The sequence below is a fragment of the Heteronotia binoei genome, chromosome 6 (assembly GCF_032191835.1).
Source record: "Heteronotia binoei isolate CCM8104 ecotype False Entrance Well chromosome 6, APGP_CSIRO_Hbin_v1, whole genome shotgun sequence".
Classification (NCBI taxonomy): domain Eukaryota; kingdom Metazoa; phylum Chordata; class Lepidosauria; order Squamata; family Gekkonidae; genus Heteronotia; species Heteronotia binoei.
The window spans coordinates 16,287,026-16,302,679 of NC_083228.1; the positions used below are offsets into that span (position 1 = coordinate 16,287,026).

The window sequence follows — 15,654 nt, forward strand, 5'->3', positions numbered from 1 at the left end:
GATTGGAGGGAACGCGTATAGTAGCTCCTGAGGCCCGATGATTGATAACGCATCCACTGCTAAGGCTTTTGGATGGAAGAACCTGGTGCAGAACTTGGGAAGATGAAAATTGGTATGAGAGGTGAATAGGTCCATAGTCGGCTGACTGAAGTGATTGACTATCTGCTGGAACAGGGAAGTCTTCAGTTTCCATTCCCCTAACGGAATTATCAACCAGCTGAGCCAGTCCGCTTGTCCATTGTTCACACCCTTGATATGCTCTGGCTGAATGGGTAACAGGTGATGCGCCGGCCAGTTGAACAGTATCTTCGTCTTCTTGGATAAAGCGGAGGAACGCAAGTCCCCTTGATGATTCAGGTAGGTCTTGGCAGCTATGTTGTCTGTGCGAACGAGAATGTGCTGTTTCTTCACCTGGTCTCTAAAATAGCAAAGGCCTAATCGAATGGCTGAGTTCTAGGATATTGATTGGAAGTTGAGCTTTCGTCTGGGACCATCGACCCTGGGCTGGCATATTGTCAAGAGTGGCTCCCCATCTCGACAGGCTGGCATCTGTGAACAGCTGGGCTTCCCTTGGTAGATAATAGATCTTCCCTTTGACGAGATTGCTCTTTGTCCTCCATTTCAAACTTAGTTTGACTGATGGGAAACTTGATCGACAGATTCTGTTTCAGTGCAATCTGTGCTTGGTAGGGACGTAGCAAAGTCTGGAGAGGTCTGGTGTGGAGTCTGCCCCATTGAATTGTGTCTATATTCGAAATGAGCAGACCCATCAACTTGGCAAGTGTCAATAACGGAGTGACTCTCTCTTGGATGACTATCTCAGCAAGTTGCTTCGTCTTCTGTATCTTTTCGCTGGTAAGGAAAAGAGAATTCTTCCTGGTATCTATTATCATTCCCAGATGTTCCAAGCGCCGAGTTGGAATCAATGAGCTTTTGTCCATATTGATGATGAAGCCATGTCTCTGAAGGCAGAAGATCACCGTCTGGACATCTGAAAGGGACCTCTCCCTGGATGGAGATCTGATTAGCAGATCGTCCAAATATGGATGGACATGAATTCCCTGTTGCCTGAGGTGAGCAACCAGATTCACCACCACCTTCGTAAATCCTCTCGGGGCTGTCGCCAAACCGAAGGAAATGACTCTGAACTGGTAATGGTCGTGTTCTACACAGAAACTAAGAAAGCACTGATGGGCAACCAGAATCGGAATATGACTGTATGCTTCGGTGAGGTCCAGAGACGTGAGGAACTCCCGTGGCTGGAGTGCTTTTGTTATAGCCTTGAGAGTCTCCATACGAAAGTGACGAAGTTGAACGAACCTGTTCACAAACTTGAGGTCGAGTATCGCTCTCCAGTCTCCATTCTTTTTTGGGATGGTGAAAAATACTGAATATACTACCCGACCCTTCTGGGATGCTGGAACAGGCTCTGTGGCTTGAATGTTGAGGATGAGTTACTGCTTTGTTCATTATCGATCTTTTTGCAGTATTCCGCTGAACAGGAGAAATCACGAAATGTTCTGGTGGGGTCTTTTTGAACTCTACGGCATAACCTTGCGATACAGTCTCTAATGTCCAAGGGTCTGCCTTGGAGTCCAACCACGCACATCCTGGAAATGGAGTAGTCGACCCCCCAATGGAATTGTTTGCCAGTCACGCTTTGTTTGGCTTCGACTCTCGGTCCGGTTTGTCTGACCAGTCATTGCACTGTCTGAAGAATCTAGAGTCGGTGAAGCCCTTCCTGAAAGACTGTCGAGGCTGATTCCAGGAAGACTTCCTGCTGTCCTGTCTGGATCTGGCCAGAGTATGGGAGGAACGAAAGGAGAGAGATGGAAAATTTCTCCTATCAGACCTACAAATGTTTTTGGGCAATACTTTCTTTTTGTCCTTTGTCTTGACTAGGGTCTTTTCTAGAGAGTCACCGAAGAGTTTCTCTCCTTGAAAGGGATAGGACACAACAATATGTTTAAAATGATTGTCTGCTTGCCATGCCCTAAGCCAAACGCCTCTTCTAGCCACTGCCCCAGAAGAGATCCCTCTGGCAAAAAAGTAAGTGCATCCAACGACACATCAGCCGAAAACTCTGCCGAAAACTCTGGGAAGAATTCTCTATCCCCTGTGGTCTTGTTCCTGGGGTTGGTGCCAGAAGTGGAAGCCTCTTCCTCTGAAGAGGGATCCTGAAGGGCCAAAGCTGCCATAACTCTAGTCAATAGATATTGGTAGTCCTCAGACTTAAAGAAGCGATCTGACTGCTCAGGAATGCTAACATCCTCTACCTCCTCATCAGGAAGGAAGTCCTCTCTATCCTTGGTCTGGGACTCAGAATCAGTGTGAATATCCTCTACATCATCCACTGGATCCCTATAATCTGAGCTTTGTTTTCTGGCAGCCTTAGTTGGCCAGCTACCCCCCTCCCCTAAGTTGTTGCTGTTGTGAATGTTGGGGGGATTGGGGAGGGGAGGGAGACCTGGATCCCATCGAACTTGCCCCGATGGCGCCCATGTGGCAGGCATTAAAAATTTCAACCCTTATTGTTTGCTGGAGCATGTGCATAAAGTCTTTGGGAAAGGGCCCCAGGAGATTGGGTACATTACCGGACCGTGGCCCCTGGAACTGGTCAGAAGGAGAAGCAGCTTGTTCCGACAGGGGTAGCCCTATCCCTCTATCTCCCGACTGGAGATGGGGACCTGTGCCTACAGCTGCGGCTTCGCGATCACAACGCCGATCATGGTCATTTCTCGCCAAAACACCGCTGCTAAGATGATTGCTGCTTCTAGCCAGGCACTGGGGGTGAGGAGATTCCTCTGCCACAAGCACTGAACTCAAGCGCTTTTGACCGCACTGCTGCGCATCACTGATGCTAAAACCGTAGCCGGGAGCCGAGACAAGCCGAGAGGACATGTCGGCGCCGGATTCCTCCCCCGCGGGTCTTAACAGCGAGTCGGTGTTGCCCGCGCCTTCTAAAAATTTGTCCCTGAAGGACTCTATTTGCATTGCTCCGCCTAAGCACCTGTATCAGTAAGGCCTTTATAGGCCGTTCCCTCATCACTCGTGAGATGAAGGAGGGAAGGGAAAAGTCTGGAGAATATAACAGAAAAAACAAGCTGAGAAGGATAGTTTAGGAAAATATTGAGTAAGGTTAGAAGAGGAAGGTAATAACAAGAAAAAAGAAAACAGAATAGAGAAATAGTATTAAAGAGCTAAGCCAGAAAGCTGCTCTCCCTCTCGAGGCAGGAAGAGGAAGAAGAAAAAACTTCTAGTCCTGCCTCCCTGGGAAACACCCAAGATGTCATCCGACCCAGAAGGAGAATGGCACTTACAGTAAAGATAGAGGAAATCCCTACACCTGTAGTTCCTTCATAACCTCTTAACTTGTACAATGTAATGCTCAGTTATGTTTCTAGACTCTGAAAGTTAATTAATTCTCTTGTACCTTGCCTAACATAGTTCTCCTTTCCCCTATTTTATCCTCATAACAACCTTATGAAGTAGGTTAGGCTGAGAGTGTGTGACTGGCCCAAGATCACCAGCAAGCTTCCATGGAATAGTCGGGATTTATCCTCAGGTCTCTTAAAATACTAGTCTGACACTCTTAGTCACTAACCATAGTCAAACTCTCTGGTCAAGGCTAACGCAGGTGTAGCAATAATGAAGGCTGATCCCCACCCCCACCCCCAAATTCTGAATCTGGGCAGAGAGGGAAACAATCTGGCACTCTTTCAGGAATTGGGTTACTGCCCGGTTTGTATATTCACAATTACACAGGTATTACAAACACATTGCATGTTTTCAGTATCCTGGGAAGAAACTGATCCTGAAACATGGATGTCCCTGGAACATACCACTACTTTTGGAAACGGGGATCACAAAGTTTTATAACCCAAACTTGAACAGTGAAATACCACATGGCAGGGGTGGAATTGTAGTAGGAGCTCCTTTGCATATTAGGCCACATACCCCTGATGTAGCCAATCCTCCAAGAGCTTACCAAAAAGAGCCTTGTAAGCTCTTGGGAGGATTGGCTACATCCGGGGGTTTGGCCTAATATGCAAAGGAGCTCCTGCTACAATTCCACCCCTGCCACACAGGGAAATGCCTTGCAAACCCTGTTGACAGTGAGAACGGTGCATTTTCAGTGCAAATCAGTACACAGGACTGGCAGGGTTATAACATTTTTCATACCCTTAATTGACATTATGGGACTTGGGAAAAGCTTTATGACTGTGTGCTAATTCCCCCCAGCTCCTTCTCCAAGGGTGGAGAAGGAGACCTAACCAGATAGAAGGCCAAAGAGCTGGTTGGAGGGGAAGGAAGCGCTCCTCCTTACCAGCTCCACCACAGAGGCAGACAGGAGCTCTGGGACTGAGAAGGGCAGAAGCCCACCAGGATTTCCCCCAGTAAATGGCCAATCTGCCTTTGTCCTCTTCTCCTGTGTGCCCCCATCACCCACAGTAATGATAAAACCATTAACAACACTAATTTGGGTGAGCCTGTAAGCTGCAATCTGAAACCAGTATGAAGCAGTTCCCAAATCTTAGGTTATACATTCAACTCTGCTTACAAAAATTAACCATAGTTAATACCAGTGCAGACATAGGTTTGGCTGCATTGGAGTGTTTCCACAGAAAGGAGTATTTCTGCCAGCAGAGAGCCACATTATTGCCTGCCTGCTGTCCTAGTGATCTCAGACTTGTTGCTACATTATCATTTTTGAGGAAATCCCTTTGGAAGAAGCAACATATAAGAATTTTTGGATTGCATTCCATGGATGTGTTTACATCACCTTCTCAAGGAGAAGAAAAAAAACATTTTCTTCCCAATATGTAGCTGCATCAACAAATGGACCGTTTAATTTAAAACTGAACACCAACTCAGCAAATGAGGAAATCATATTGTTTTGCCCACTGGATATAAAAGGAAATAAATTTCAGTAAAATTATTATAAGCTAATCTTTTTTTTTTTCTTGGCATTACCTTTAATCAAAGAGCTGGACTGTGCTGTACGGTCAATATTCTGCTAACTGGTTTCATCTGTATTTCCACTTCATCAATTCCAAAGTAAAATTGTAACAATGCATATTTCTTTACATCTGTAAAACAGGAAAGGAAACAGAATTAAATTCCAAGCAAACTTTTTCAGTGTAAGAAAATGTTATTCTTGCTTCTGCTTATATGGAGCATCCTCAGGAGTCACAGAACAGCAAAACAAGTTCTGCAGATCCAAGAGAGCTTTGGGCCTGTGCTTCCTGACTGTTTTAAACAATAAATTACTTTGACTAAAGAAGCAGAAAAGTAGTATACAGATATAGAAAACACAGATATAAGTAAAACGAAACCCTTCAGAAGAAGAAAGCACGTTTAAACAAACAGCTTCCTATATACTGTATGGGGGATGGAGGATCCTTCTGTACAAAGTTTCAAAAAATGTAGTACGAATACCCTGACATTGTCAAAACCCATGCACAACCAGGAAGTATTTCATGATATTAAAGTATTTTTTCACAGGCTGTTTTCATAAAAAGCAACATACTTTTTTTTAAAAGTTAGTAACACAAATTATTCACATTGAGAATATAATTCTTTGTGAAGTATCTATGTTAGCCCAGGTCAGGCTGGGAAATATCTTAGGCATCTGAATACAGAGCCTCCTAAAAATGCTGTCACCCTAGTATTTATATACTCTCTTCTCAGCTAACTCCTAACAAAATGCAATGTTTTCCAGTTCTGCCTTCAGTTTTAAATAAATGATTGCTGTAAATAAGAGTCAATTTTGGGAGGGGGGGGGTGCCGTTTCCATTCTCTCCCGTAGAATGCTTGGAAAGGGAATTATGAAGAAACACAAAATGAATTTTGGTCAAAAGGGCTTTAAAATAGAAGGGATGTTTTGCCTTCTGAGTAGATGTTAAAAATGGCTTGATAGCAGCGCTGGCTTGCTGTAGAATCTGTACCACTTTGAAGGAGACTTTGAGAAACAGATTTTGTCTGATGACCCCAAAAGACTCTCAGAAAACAAGGGCATCAGATCTAAACTCCTTCATTACATGAGCGCTTCTGCTTGTGCAATGGGGAGGGAGCAATTTCAGCCAGCTCCCAATTCAGGCTGCAGCGACCACACTGCATTACACGTCATGTGACTCCCGAGGGTCCTTTGACCCTTTCAGGGGTGAAAGGGGCTGCAACAGGAGATGGAAGATTTGTTCTATGAGAGAAACACAGTTCTTTGGAATCAATGCGCTCCTCTGCACAGAATGTTTTGATCTGCTGCTTCTCTCCCTTCCTCTTCAGGAAGAGGAGAGATGAACAGGTTTATCTGAAATGCAAAGAGGAAGAATGGAATGGAAGTACAGCTGTCCTCTACCCCCCCCCCAAGTTTTTTTGTGAATCTGAACTCAAAGGTTGTTCTCCATGTACATATTTCTACATATGTATGATGGTGTTAATTCTTGTTAACAGATTTCCTTCAAGAGAGTCTGAATCCTGGAAGGACTGTACCACCATCCCAGTAAGGGACAAAGGCTCAGTGGTAGAGCATCTGCTTGGTAAGCAGAAGGTCCCAGGTTCAGTCCCTGGCATCTCCAACTAAAAAGGGTCCAGGTAAGTGAAAAACCTCAGCTTGAGACCCTGGAGAGCTGCTGCACGTCTGAGTAGACAATACTGACTTTGATGGACCGAAGGCCTGATTCAGTAAAAGGCAGCTTCATATGTTCATAATAACATCCCTCTTGGGGTTCAGAACAAAGAGAGGGTCATCTTGGGTCCAACAATCCACTAAGAACTAGTATAAAAACCACAGCAAGAAAAAGCACTTCTGGAGAAGCCAGATTAAAAAATTAAGGGAACTAATTCTAGGGACATCCTCTGTACATCAACAATACATAGATTATGGTTAATATACAACTGGGAACCGCAAACTTTCCTGATTACTTACAGTACAATCCTAAGAAGAGTTACTCCAGTTTAAGCCACTGAAATGAATGGTCTTAGATTGGAGTAACTCTCCTCAGGGAGGGTTCAGGTCACAAAAGCCAGAGGTGTTCTCTCTGCCCTTCAAGTTATCTCATTGAAGTAAGGATTGGAAAAGTTAGACCATGGTCTTTCTGGCATCGCTTTTAACTCCTGGGAAGGCAATGTAACTTGTTGTTTATTCTTATGACACACACATCTGTTGCCAGACATAATGGACCTTTGTGCCATGTATCTGTACTGTGTACAGGAAAGTGTTCATAACTGCACAAATTCAGTGGCTGAGCACAAGAAGTCTAAAGAGAAACACCCGACACTCAGGGGTGTCAAACTCATTTTGTTATGAGAGTCAAATCTGACATAAATGAGACTTTGCTGGGCCAGGCCATGTTGGGCTGGGCCTTGTGTGCACGTATTTAAGATTTGGTAGTAGAAATATAAACTTTATAAAGGAAGAAGAAGATATTGGATTTATATCCCGCCCTCCACTCTGAAGAGTCGCAGAGCGGCTCACAATCTCCTTTACCTTCCTCCCCCACAACAGACACCCTGTGAGGTGGGCGGGGCTGGAGAGGGCTCTCACAGCAGCTGCCCTTTCAAGGACAACCTCTGCCAGAGCTATGGCTGACCCAAGGCCATTCCAGCAGGTGCAAGTGGAGGAGTGGGGAATCAAACCCGGTTCTCCCAGGTAAGAGTCTGCACACTTAACCACTACACCAAACTGGCTCTCCTTGGACACAAACATAAGTATTTAAAGAAAAACATTTAAAATATGCTGAAAACTTCAGCACTGTTAAAGGTACTTTTCTTTGTATTTCTCCCATGGGATCCAGAGAACTGGGCAAAAGAAGCTCCGGCTTTTTCCTTCTTTCCCCAAGGGACCAGGAGGGGGAGGAGACTCAGCCAATAGAAGGAAAAGAGCCTAGGCTTAGTAGCTCTGCTATGCAACTGAGAGAGCCTGGCAAAGCAAGCTCTGTCTCCCCCCCCACCCTTCCTCCCCAAGGGGGGAGCCTCAGTCAATGGAGAAAACAGAGGTTTTGCTCCGTAGCAAAGCCTTGCAAAACAAGCTGTTATGCGGAAAGAAGCAAGAAAGGAGAAGGAAGCAGATGACAGCCAGTCACTCAGGGGCCTGATACAACCCCTGGGTCACATGTTTGACACCCCTGCCCTACACAGCTCACATCATTTTGGTAAAGATTATGAAGCAAAGTGACTATCTCAACTTTATCTTGATTCAAACCGGTTTCTTTTCGCATGAACAATCACAAAACTCAGTGCTCCAAACAAACAAACTATAGTTTCAGAATTGATTTCCCCTCCCCTCCAAATGCCAGAACTTCATAATAACCTTTTCCATTACAAGGAGGTCAAAATCTCTCTCACTCCATGCTCATTAGTAAGCACTCCTATCACTGGTTTAACAGCCTTGGTAATAAATAATACATTTGTGTAAAATGGAGCAACCTGAAACTAGCTTGAATATCAGATTGCACCAGTTCTTAAAGGCAGCAATCTTTGCCAAGTAGATATGCTGACAATTAACTTCCATATTGCTTCCATATCGAGCCCAGAAAAGGTTAACCTTTGCATTCGGAGAACCTTTATTTTAAATACCTATAGAATACACAAGGACTGGTGGAGGGCATCCCCATAACCTCTCCTCTTTCCTGCTTCCTTCTCTCCTTCCCACTCACCACACAGTGTACCTTTATCTGCTTCCCTGTCTTCAGCTTCCCCTCCTTCCCTCCTCTTGCAACATCGACCTAGAAAAACTATGGCCCAGTTGCATGGTGAGGAATCCACAAGGACTACTGAGGAACACTTCATTTTCCTTTATCCCTCTCCTCACACTATTTCATCTTTCCCACCTTCTGGAAACCCCCATATCCTCACCTTACATCGCTTTCTTCCCTCCTTCCCACTCACCAACTTTTAATCTGCCCCTCAAAGGCTAAAACAGCCCTGGGGAGAGCCAGTTTGGTGTGGAGAGCCAGTTTGGTGTAGTGGTTAAGTGTGCGGACTCTTATTTGGGAGAATCAGGTTTGATTCCCCATTCCTCCACTTGCAGCTGCTGGAATGGCCTTGGGTTAGCCATAACTATCACATGAGTTGTCCTTGAAAGGGCAGCTGATATGAGAGCCCTCTCCAGCCCCACCCACCTCACAGGGTGTCTGTTGTGGGGGAGGAAGCTAAAGAAGATTGTGAGCCGCTCTGAGCTCTTCTGAGTGGAGGGCGGGATATAAATCCAATATCATCATCATCATCATCATCTTCTTCTTCTTCTTCACTGGCAGAAACCAATTATCAAAGGCTAGCAATGCTATGGCATGTCTGCTTTTAAGATTTCAAATTTTTCTTCATGCTTGTAGAAATCTTTTGCTTGTTTGTAGAAAGATCTGTCTTGTCTAGTTATGACTACAATCTCTGGATTTAAGTATCCACAGATTTGGCCATTCTGAGAATTAGATATATGCATCATATATTCCTGCCTTAGCCTGCTTCGGCGGGGAGGGTGAGAGATATAAACCTAATAAATCAATTATATGTCAAAGTAAAGCATAAACACAAAGCTGTTATCGTAGCCTAGGGGTGGCCAACTGCGGCTTGGGAGCCACATGTGGCTCTTTCACACATACTGTGTGGCTCTCAAAGCCCCCACTACCCCATCAGCCAACTTGGATAAGGGGTTTGTCTCTTTAAATCACTTCTCCAATCCAGCCATTGGCTAGGAGAATGCATTTTAAGTTGCTTTCTTTCCACCTCTCCCATTCTTCCTTGCAGCTCTCAAACATCTGACATTCATTCTGTGCAGCTCTTACATTAAGCAAGTTTGACCACCCCTATTCTAGTCTTTCCTAGAAATGGTGGTGGCTCCTAGTGGCCAGGTTGCTGTTGGGGCTTCCCAGGTGGGAGCACATACAGCTGGGACTGCGGGAACTGCACTGGCTGCCAATAGTATACTATACCGGATTCGTTACAAGGTGCTGGTTATTACCTTTAACGCCCTATATGGCCTAGGACCTGCCTACCTTAGGGACCATCTCTCCCCACACGTTCCCCAGAGGGTACTTCGATCTGGATCTCAAAATCTATTGATAATCCCCGGGCCCAAGGAGGTCAGACTAAAGACCACCAGAGAGAGGGCCTTTTCGACTGCAGCCCCCTACTGGTGGAATTAACTGCCAGAGGAAGTGAGGGCCTTGCGGAACCTTGCCCAGTTCCACAGGGCCTGCAAGACTGCTCTCTTCCGGTTGGCTTTCAATTGACGCGGAGCCTATATTATAGGAAAGTAAAGAAATACCGTCGCCACTGAAAAAATAACACCAAAGAGATTAGCACCAAACTAATTTTGACTGTTTTAACTATAGAATGTGCAATTTTATAATATGTATTGATTTTAATTGTTGTGATTTTCTACTGTGAGCCGCCTTGAACCTGCTTTGGCAGGGAGGGTGGAATATAAATCAAATCAAATCAAATAAATAAATACTAATATCTCTTTCATTTCTTTTTCTTTTTGCATTTGTGTGTGCGTATGCGTCAGGGTGTATGTCCATGCCTGGGAGTCATGGAGACCTCTGGCAACTCCTACTGGGGCATGCAGGACACTCCAGAGAAGTGGCGTGATAGCCTGCCTCTGCTTCCCATCTCTGGAGATCTCTCCACCAAATACTTGCCAGAGTTGGCCCTGCTTAGCTTCCGAGATCAGGTTTGCTTGGGTTATCCAGGTCAGAACTTCCCTTTAGTATCTTCTGAAATGCCCATAAGCCTTGAAAGCAGATGGAATTTTATTGCTTTTTTTGGCAAACAAACATGGCCTGTGCTATGACACCTTATTTATTTCTCTGTGCCCAAAAATAGCACCCACAAAGACATTCTGGTTTTGGTGCAAGTGAAGATCTAAAAAACATTCTGGAAAAACATTGGGAAGGGGGGTGGCTTCTATTATTTGTCTTGAGCACCTGCTGCCAAGAGAGATTTTTTCAAAGATGCCTGCCTGAGGACCTCCAGGAAGGGGGCAAGCAGTGTTAAGAAAAATTATCTTTATTCATCACTACTCCATTTCTCCCTGAAATCCAGCAATCCATTTCTTTCCTTCTTAGAAATGTAGTGTCTGTTTCAAATCAAGTCCTTTTTGATCAAAAGAGAAACTTGAAAAGAGGAAATTTCATTCTGCAGGAGCACAGAGACAGGTAATGCCTACTCAAACCTTCCTAGCCTTCCAGCTACAGCACCCTGTGGAATGTGACATCAAAAAACCCTGCAGGGGTGGAAGTTACAAAAGGGTACACAGAGGTATAATGGAAAACTACACAGCAAAATCAAGGAGAAGGGAATCTTTGACTATATATCAAAAAGAGTCAGTTTGGTGTAGAAGTTAAGTGTGCAGACTCTTATCTGAGAGAACTGGGTTTGATTTCCCACTTCTCTGCATACACCTGCGGATGTTATCTTGGGTCATTCACAAGGTTCTCTCAAAGCCATTCCGCTCAAAATTAGTTCTGGGAGAGCTCTCTCAACCTCACAGGATGTCTGTTTTGGGGAGGGAAAGGACGATTTGTAAGCCGCTCTGAGACTCCTTTGGCTAGCGAAGGGAGGGGTATAAATTCAATCTCCTCTTCTTAAAATTCCACAGAACAGTGATAATGGGAATATCTAGATTTTAATTAAACATGACCGGTTTCCTACTATGTATGTAGCGTTGCCACTGCCAGCTCTGGGTTGGAAAATACCTAGCTAGACATTTTAGGGGTGGAGCCTGGGAAATAGGAGTTTTGAGGAGATAAGGGATATAATGCCATGGAATCCACCCCCCAAACCAGCCATTTTCTCCAGGGGAACTGATCTTGGTCCTCTGGATTATCAACCGGAATAGTGAGAAATCTCCAGGTGCCACCCAGAGGGTATCAAATATCAATCGAACTCCCATGTAAAATACACCAACGTTCCCTGTTTCCACAATATCTTACAACCCTACAGAATTTTCAAAGTAATTACTTCTCAAAGTAATCACATTTGTTACGTTCTGTACGTCATGGTCTCTTAGGTTGCTTGGATAACCACCTGGAGGGTGGCAACATTAATATCAGTAGCAAAAGCAGGCTTATTTAAGTATAGTTTCCACTAGGATAACAATAGTCAAATCAGGGCGCACCTCTCACTATAATACTCCTCAGTTCATCAATACCTCATAAGTTCTTTCAATACAAAAGCTCTTCCCTTATCAATATCTCCTGTACAAAAAGTACACTCCATACAAACAAACAAAAAATCACACACTCCTCCCTCCTGCTTTAAAATGTGAAAGATTTTCATTATATGCAATTTCCATGCTGGTTAACAAATGCCAGAGAGCCCCATGGCGCAGTGGTAAAGCTGCAGTACTGCAGTCTGAACTCTCTGCTCACGACTGAGTTTGATCCCGGTGAAAGCTAGGTTCAGGTAGCCGGCTCAAGGTTGACTCAGCCTTCCATCCTTCTGAGGTCGGTAAAATGAGTACCCAGCTTGCCAGGGGGAAAGTGTAGATGCCTGGGGAAGGCAATGGCAAACCACACCGTAAAAAAAAGTCTGCCATGACAACGTTGTGATGTGACGTCACCCCAGAGTCGGAAACGACTGATGCTTGCACAGGGACTACCTTTACCTTTACCTAACAAATGCCAATAATTGAAAAGCTTGGAAAGGAGGGGGAGGGAACTACTGGCTAGGCAAGGGATTCTGATGACCTAAGACTATCTGGACAAGTTGGGAGTCCAGTAGCACCTTTTAGAATAAAGTTCTATTCAGAATGTAAGTTTTCCTGTGATAAAGCACACTTCATCAGACAATGAAATGGGGGAGTTAGCGGTACTACATATAGCTTGTGGGTAATGGTTAAGCATGCAAAATACTATAAAGTTAGAATCTAGTGGCAAAATAGTGAAATTAACAAACTGAAAGAATAACAGTTTGGTCTGGATAGTATAAACTGTGGGGGGGGGGGGGGAATAGCAAAAGGTAATAAACTTGTCATAATTGGAGAATGATGGTGTGAATGGCAGTAAACGTTAATTACACTGTCTCTCCTCAAGCATGGGTTAAACGGAGAACATCTTTTTCTATCCACCCAATATCACTTTTGTAACATGTAGCATAGCATTGTTAGTATGTCAGTTTGCCAATGCAAAAAAAGGCTACATTAGAACATGGCTGCCCACCTGGATCCATCCTGACAAGTGTTAAAGTAGTGAGAATCAATTGCCAGATAAAGAGGATGTGCAGAAACAAATCTGATAGAGAAAGTGTTTTACTGTAAGATAGGAATGGGAGACTGGAGACTACACATTTCAGTAAAACAATCCTCCACATACCCCTTCCCAAATTAACCAAGGCCATTTCTTCCTGTGGTCTACAGATTATACAGTCTGAGGACCCTCATTAACGGGATATAGGCATATTTTGTGGGCTATTTACTAAATCTGGGTGCCAATTTTGGCCCATTCTGACATGAATTTGAACATTCAAAGGATCAAGCAAGTTGAGTTTTAGCATACTGCCTATATGGGGGAGAGGGTGGAGAATATATGACTACTCCACAACAGGTGAGATGTAAAGGGAGGTCCTACCGCAGGGCTATTTCACACGCACAAAACCTGCTTGTGAAGAGGGTGCACACAATTTAATCCACCCCCCCCCCTTAAAAAATTACAAAATTCTGGAATAGCAACTCTTCCTCACCAGGAAGAAGAGTAATAGGAACAGCCCTGTTTTTCCTGGGAAAGGCCTTATAAGCAGCTATTAGTTTGAGGGAAGTTTTCAAGAACTTGAATATTTCAATCTGCAGGCTGTTTCACTATATGCATACACTTGGGCCATAACCCAGCCTTTCAGTTGCTGCATCTTTAATTAGAAAGAAATGATTGCTTAAACGCTGCACTCTCAATAGTGTTCCACAACAATAGAAAAGCAGTTTTCCCTCCTGGCAATCACCTTTAAGGTGAAGGAACTTGCTGTACGATGCCTTTAAGAATGCAGCTGCTCGAGACAATTCTGTTTTAGTTTTCACCTCTACACTAGCTTCAGTTCTCCTCTGGGGTCCCTTTTGCTTCCCTTTGCATCCTAAGAATCTTCTCATCCAGAAGAATGTCCTAGACACTGGTAGCATATAGAAACCTGTACCATCCCTCCTTTTTCTAGGACTTTGCGTATGCATGCCACCCCCCCTCCACCTGCTCTGGTCTCTTCATAAGACCTTCATCTACTATCCCACTCTCATTCTTAAATTCTAGGCTACACCCAAAAATATTACCTTGAGCAATTACCCCATCGTGTCTTTACATGTGAGGTGCCGAAACTAGGGGCTTCTCAGCTCCTGTTAACTTTTCTCCAGAAGTTAGTTTAAATTGCACTGGCTACCTCTGAGTAGTGGATCTGGATCAAAGCTATGGTTTTAACCTTCAAAGCCCTATGCAGCCTGGACCAGCATATCTGCGGGACTGCCTCCCCCCCATGTGCCACAAAGAGCTTTGTACTCTACTGAGTAGTCCCCCAGACTGAAAGACATTCACTTAGCCTTGACCAAGCATTTCTGCCCTGGTCATGATCAGGTGGAATTCGAGATCAGGGCCCTGCAGGACTTAATGCAATTTCGCAGGGCCTGTAAAATGGAGCCGTTCCACCAGACCTCAAACCACCTTCTGTTTCCTTGAACTTCTGATGAGAAGACTTCAGATTTACTATGATTTTTATACTTCTACAGACGTTCTGACATCCTTGAAAAGAATTTTTTACTTTGACTCTTGTGCTTTAAGAGGACCTCGTCAGTCCTTTTGCCTTAATTTACTTGTGCTTCAAATAATCGCTCTACACAATATACAGTTAGCATTTGGTTATAATTTATTGTTGTTCTGTCTGGTTCATTCTGTCCAGTCACAGTTTTGTTTTCCATCATGGAACAGGTATCAGTGCCATACTTCCACTGGTCAAAAGGCTTCCAACAGTGCAATTCTATTTAGGATAAGAGACCAGAGAGTTCAAATTTGCTACCAATTTCTATTAAAAAGCTATTAGTATTCTTGTGGCGGGGGGGGGGGGGGGTAGTGGTGATGATGTTCAGTTATATCTGATGTCCTATCATAAATGTATTTACGGTGTCAGATCATACATGTATTTACTTACTCAGAACTCAGTTCCTCCTGATTTTAATGGAGCTTATTCCCAACTAATTGTGCAAAGCGCTGCAGCTTTGAACACAAGCACTAAACCACTGGTCCAGCCTGCCTGGCACCGTTTACTCTGATCAGCTGCCAGCTGGATGGACTTATCCATTTCCTGCCTGGCTACCAGAGATCCTTTTGCCTGGAGATGCCAAGGCATTAACCAGGAAACATTCTGCATGCAAAGCACATAATCTATCATTAAGCAATTCTTCCTCACCTTTAACCTGGAAAAACATTATCAAAAAATTCCCTTCACACAAAAAAGAAGAGTACACACTGCTCAGTGATAAATGTAAAGCAAACCCACCGAGGTTATGAAATTAATCACAGCTTAAAAGCAGGAAATATGTCATACATTCATTAATTCAGACTCATTTATTTAGATATTAATATATATTCATTGCAATTTTGGAATTCTGAATAAAGAATTACTTTCTGCAAAAAAAAAATTAGATAAAATCAAAGAAAACAAGCACTGAAGATTGTGCATTTA

General features: G+C 43.9%; 1 protein-coding gene across 1 annotated transcript in view; it reads right to left on the minus strand.

The window, feature by feature from the left end:
• Positions 1–15,654, minus strand: part of BMPR1A (bone morphogenetic protein receptor type 1A) — an 88,609-nt gene that overhangs the window by 43,907 nt on the left and 29,048 nt on the right. Inside the window, exon 2 of the mRNA XM_060241062.1 lies at positions 4,975–5,090. The gene's annotated coding sequence lies outside the window, so the exon portion shown is untranslated. The remainder of the gene's footprint in view (positions 1–4,974; positions 5,091–15,654) is intronic.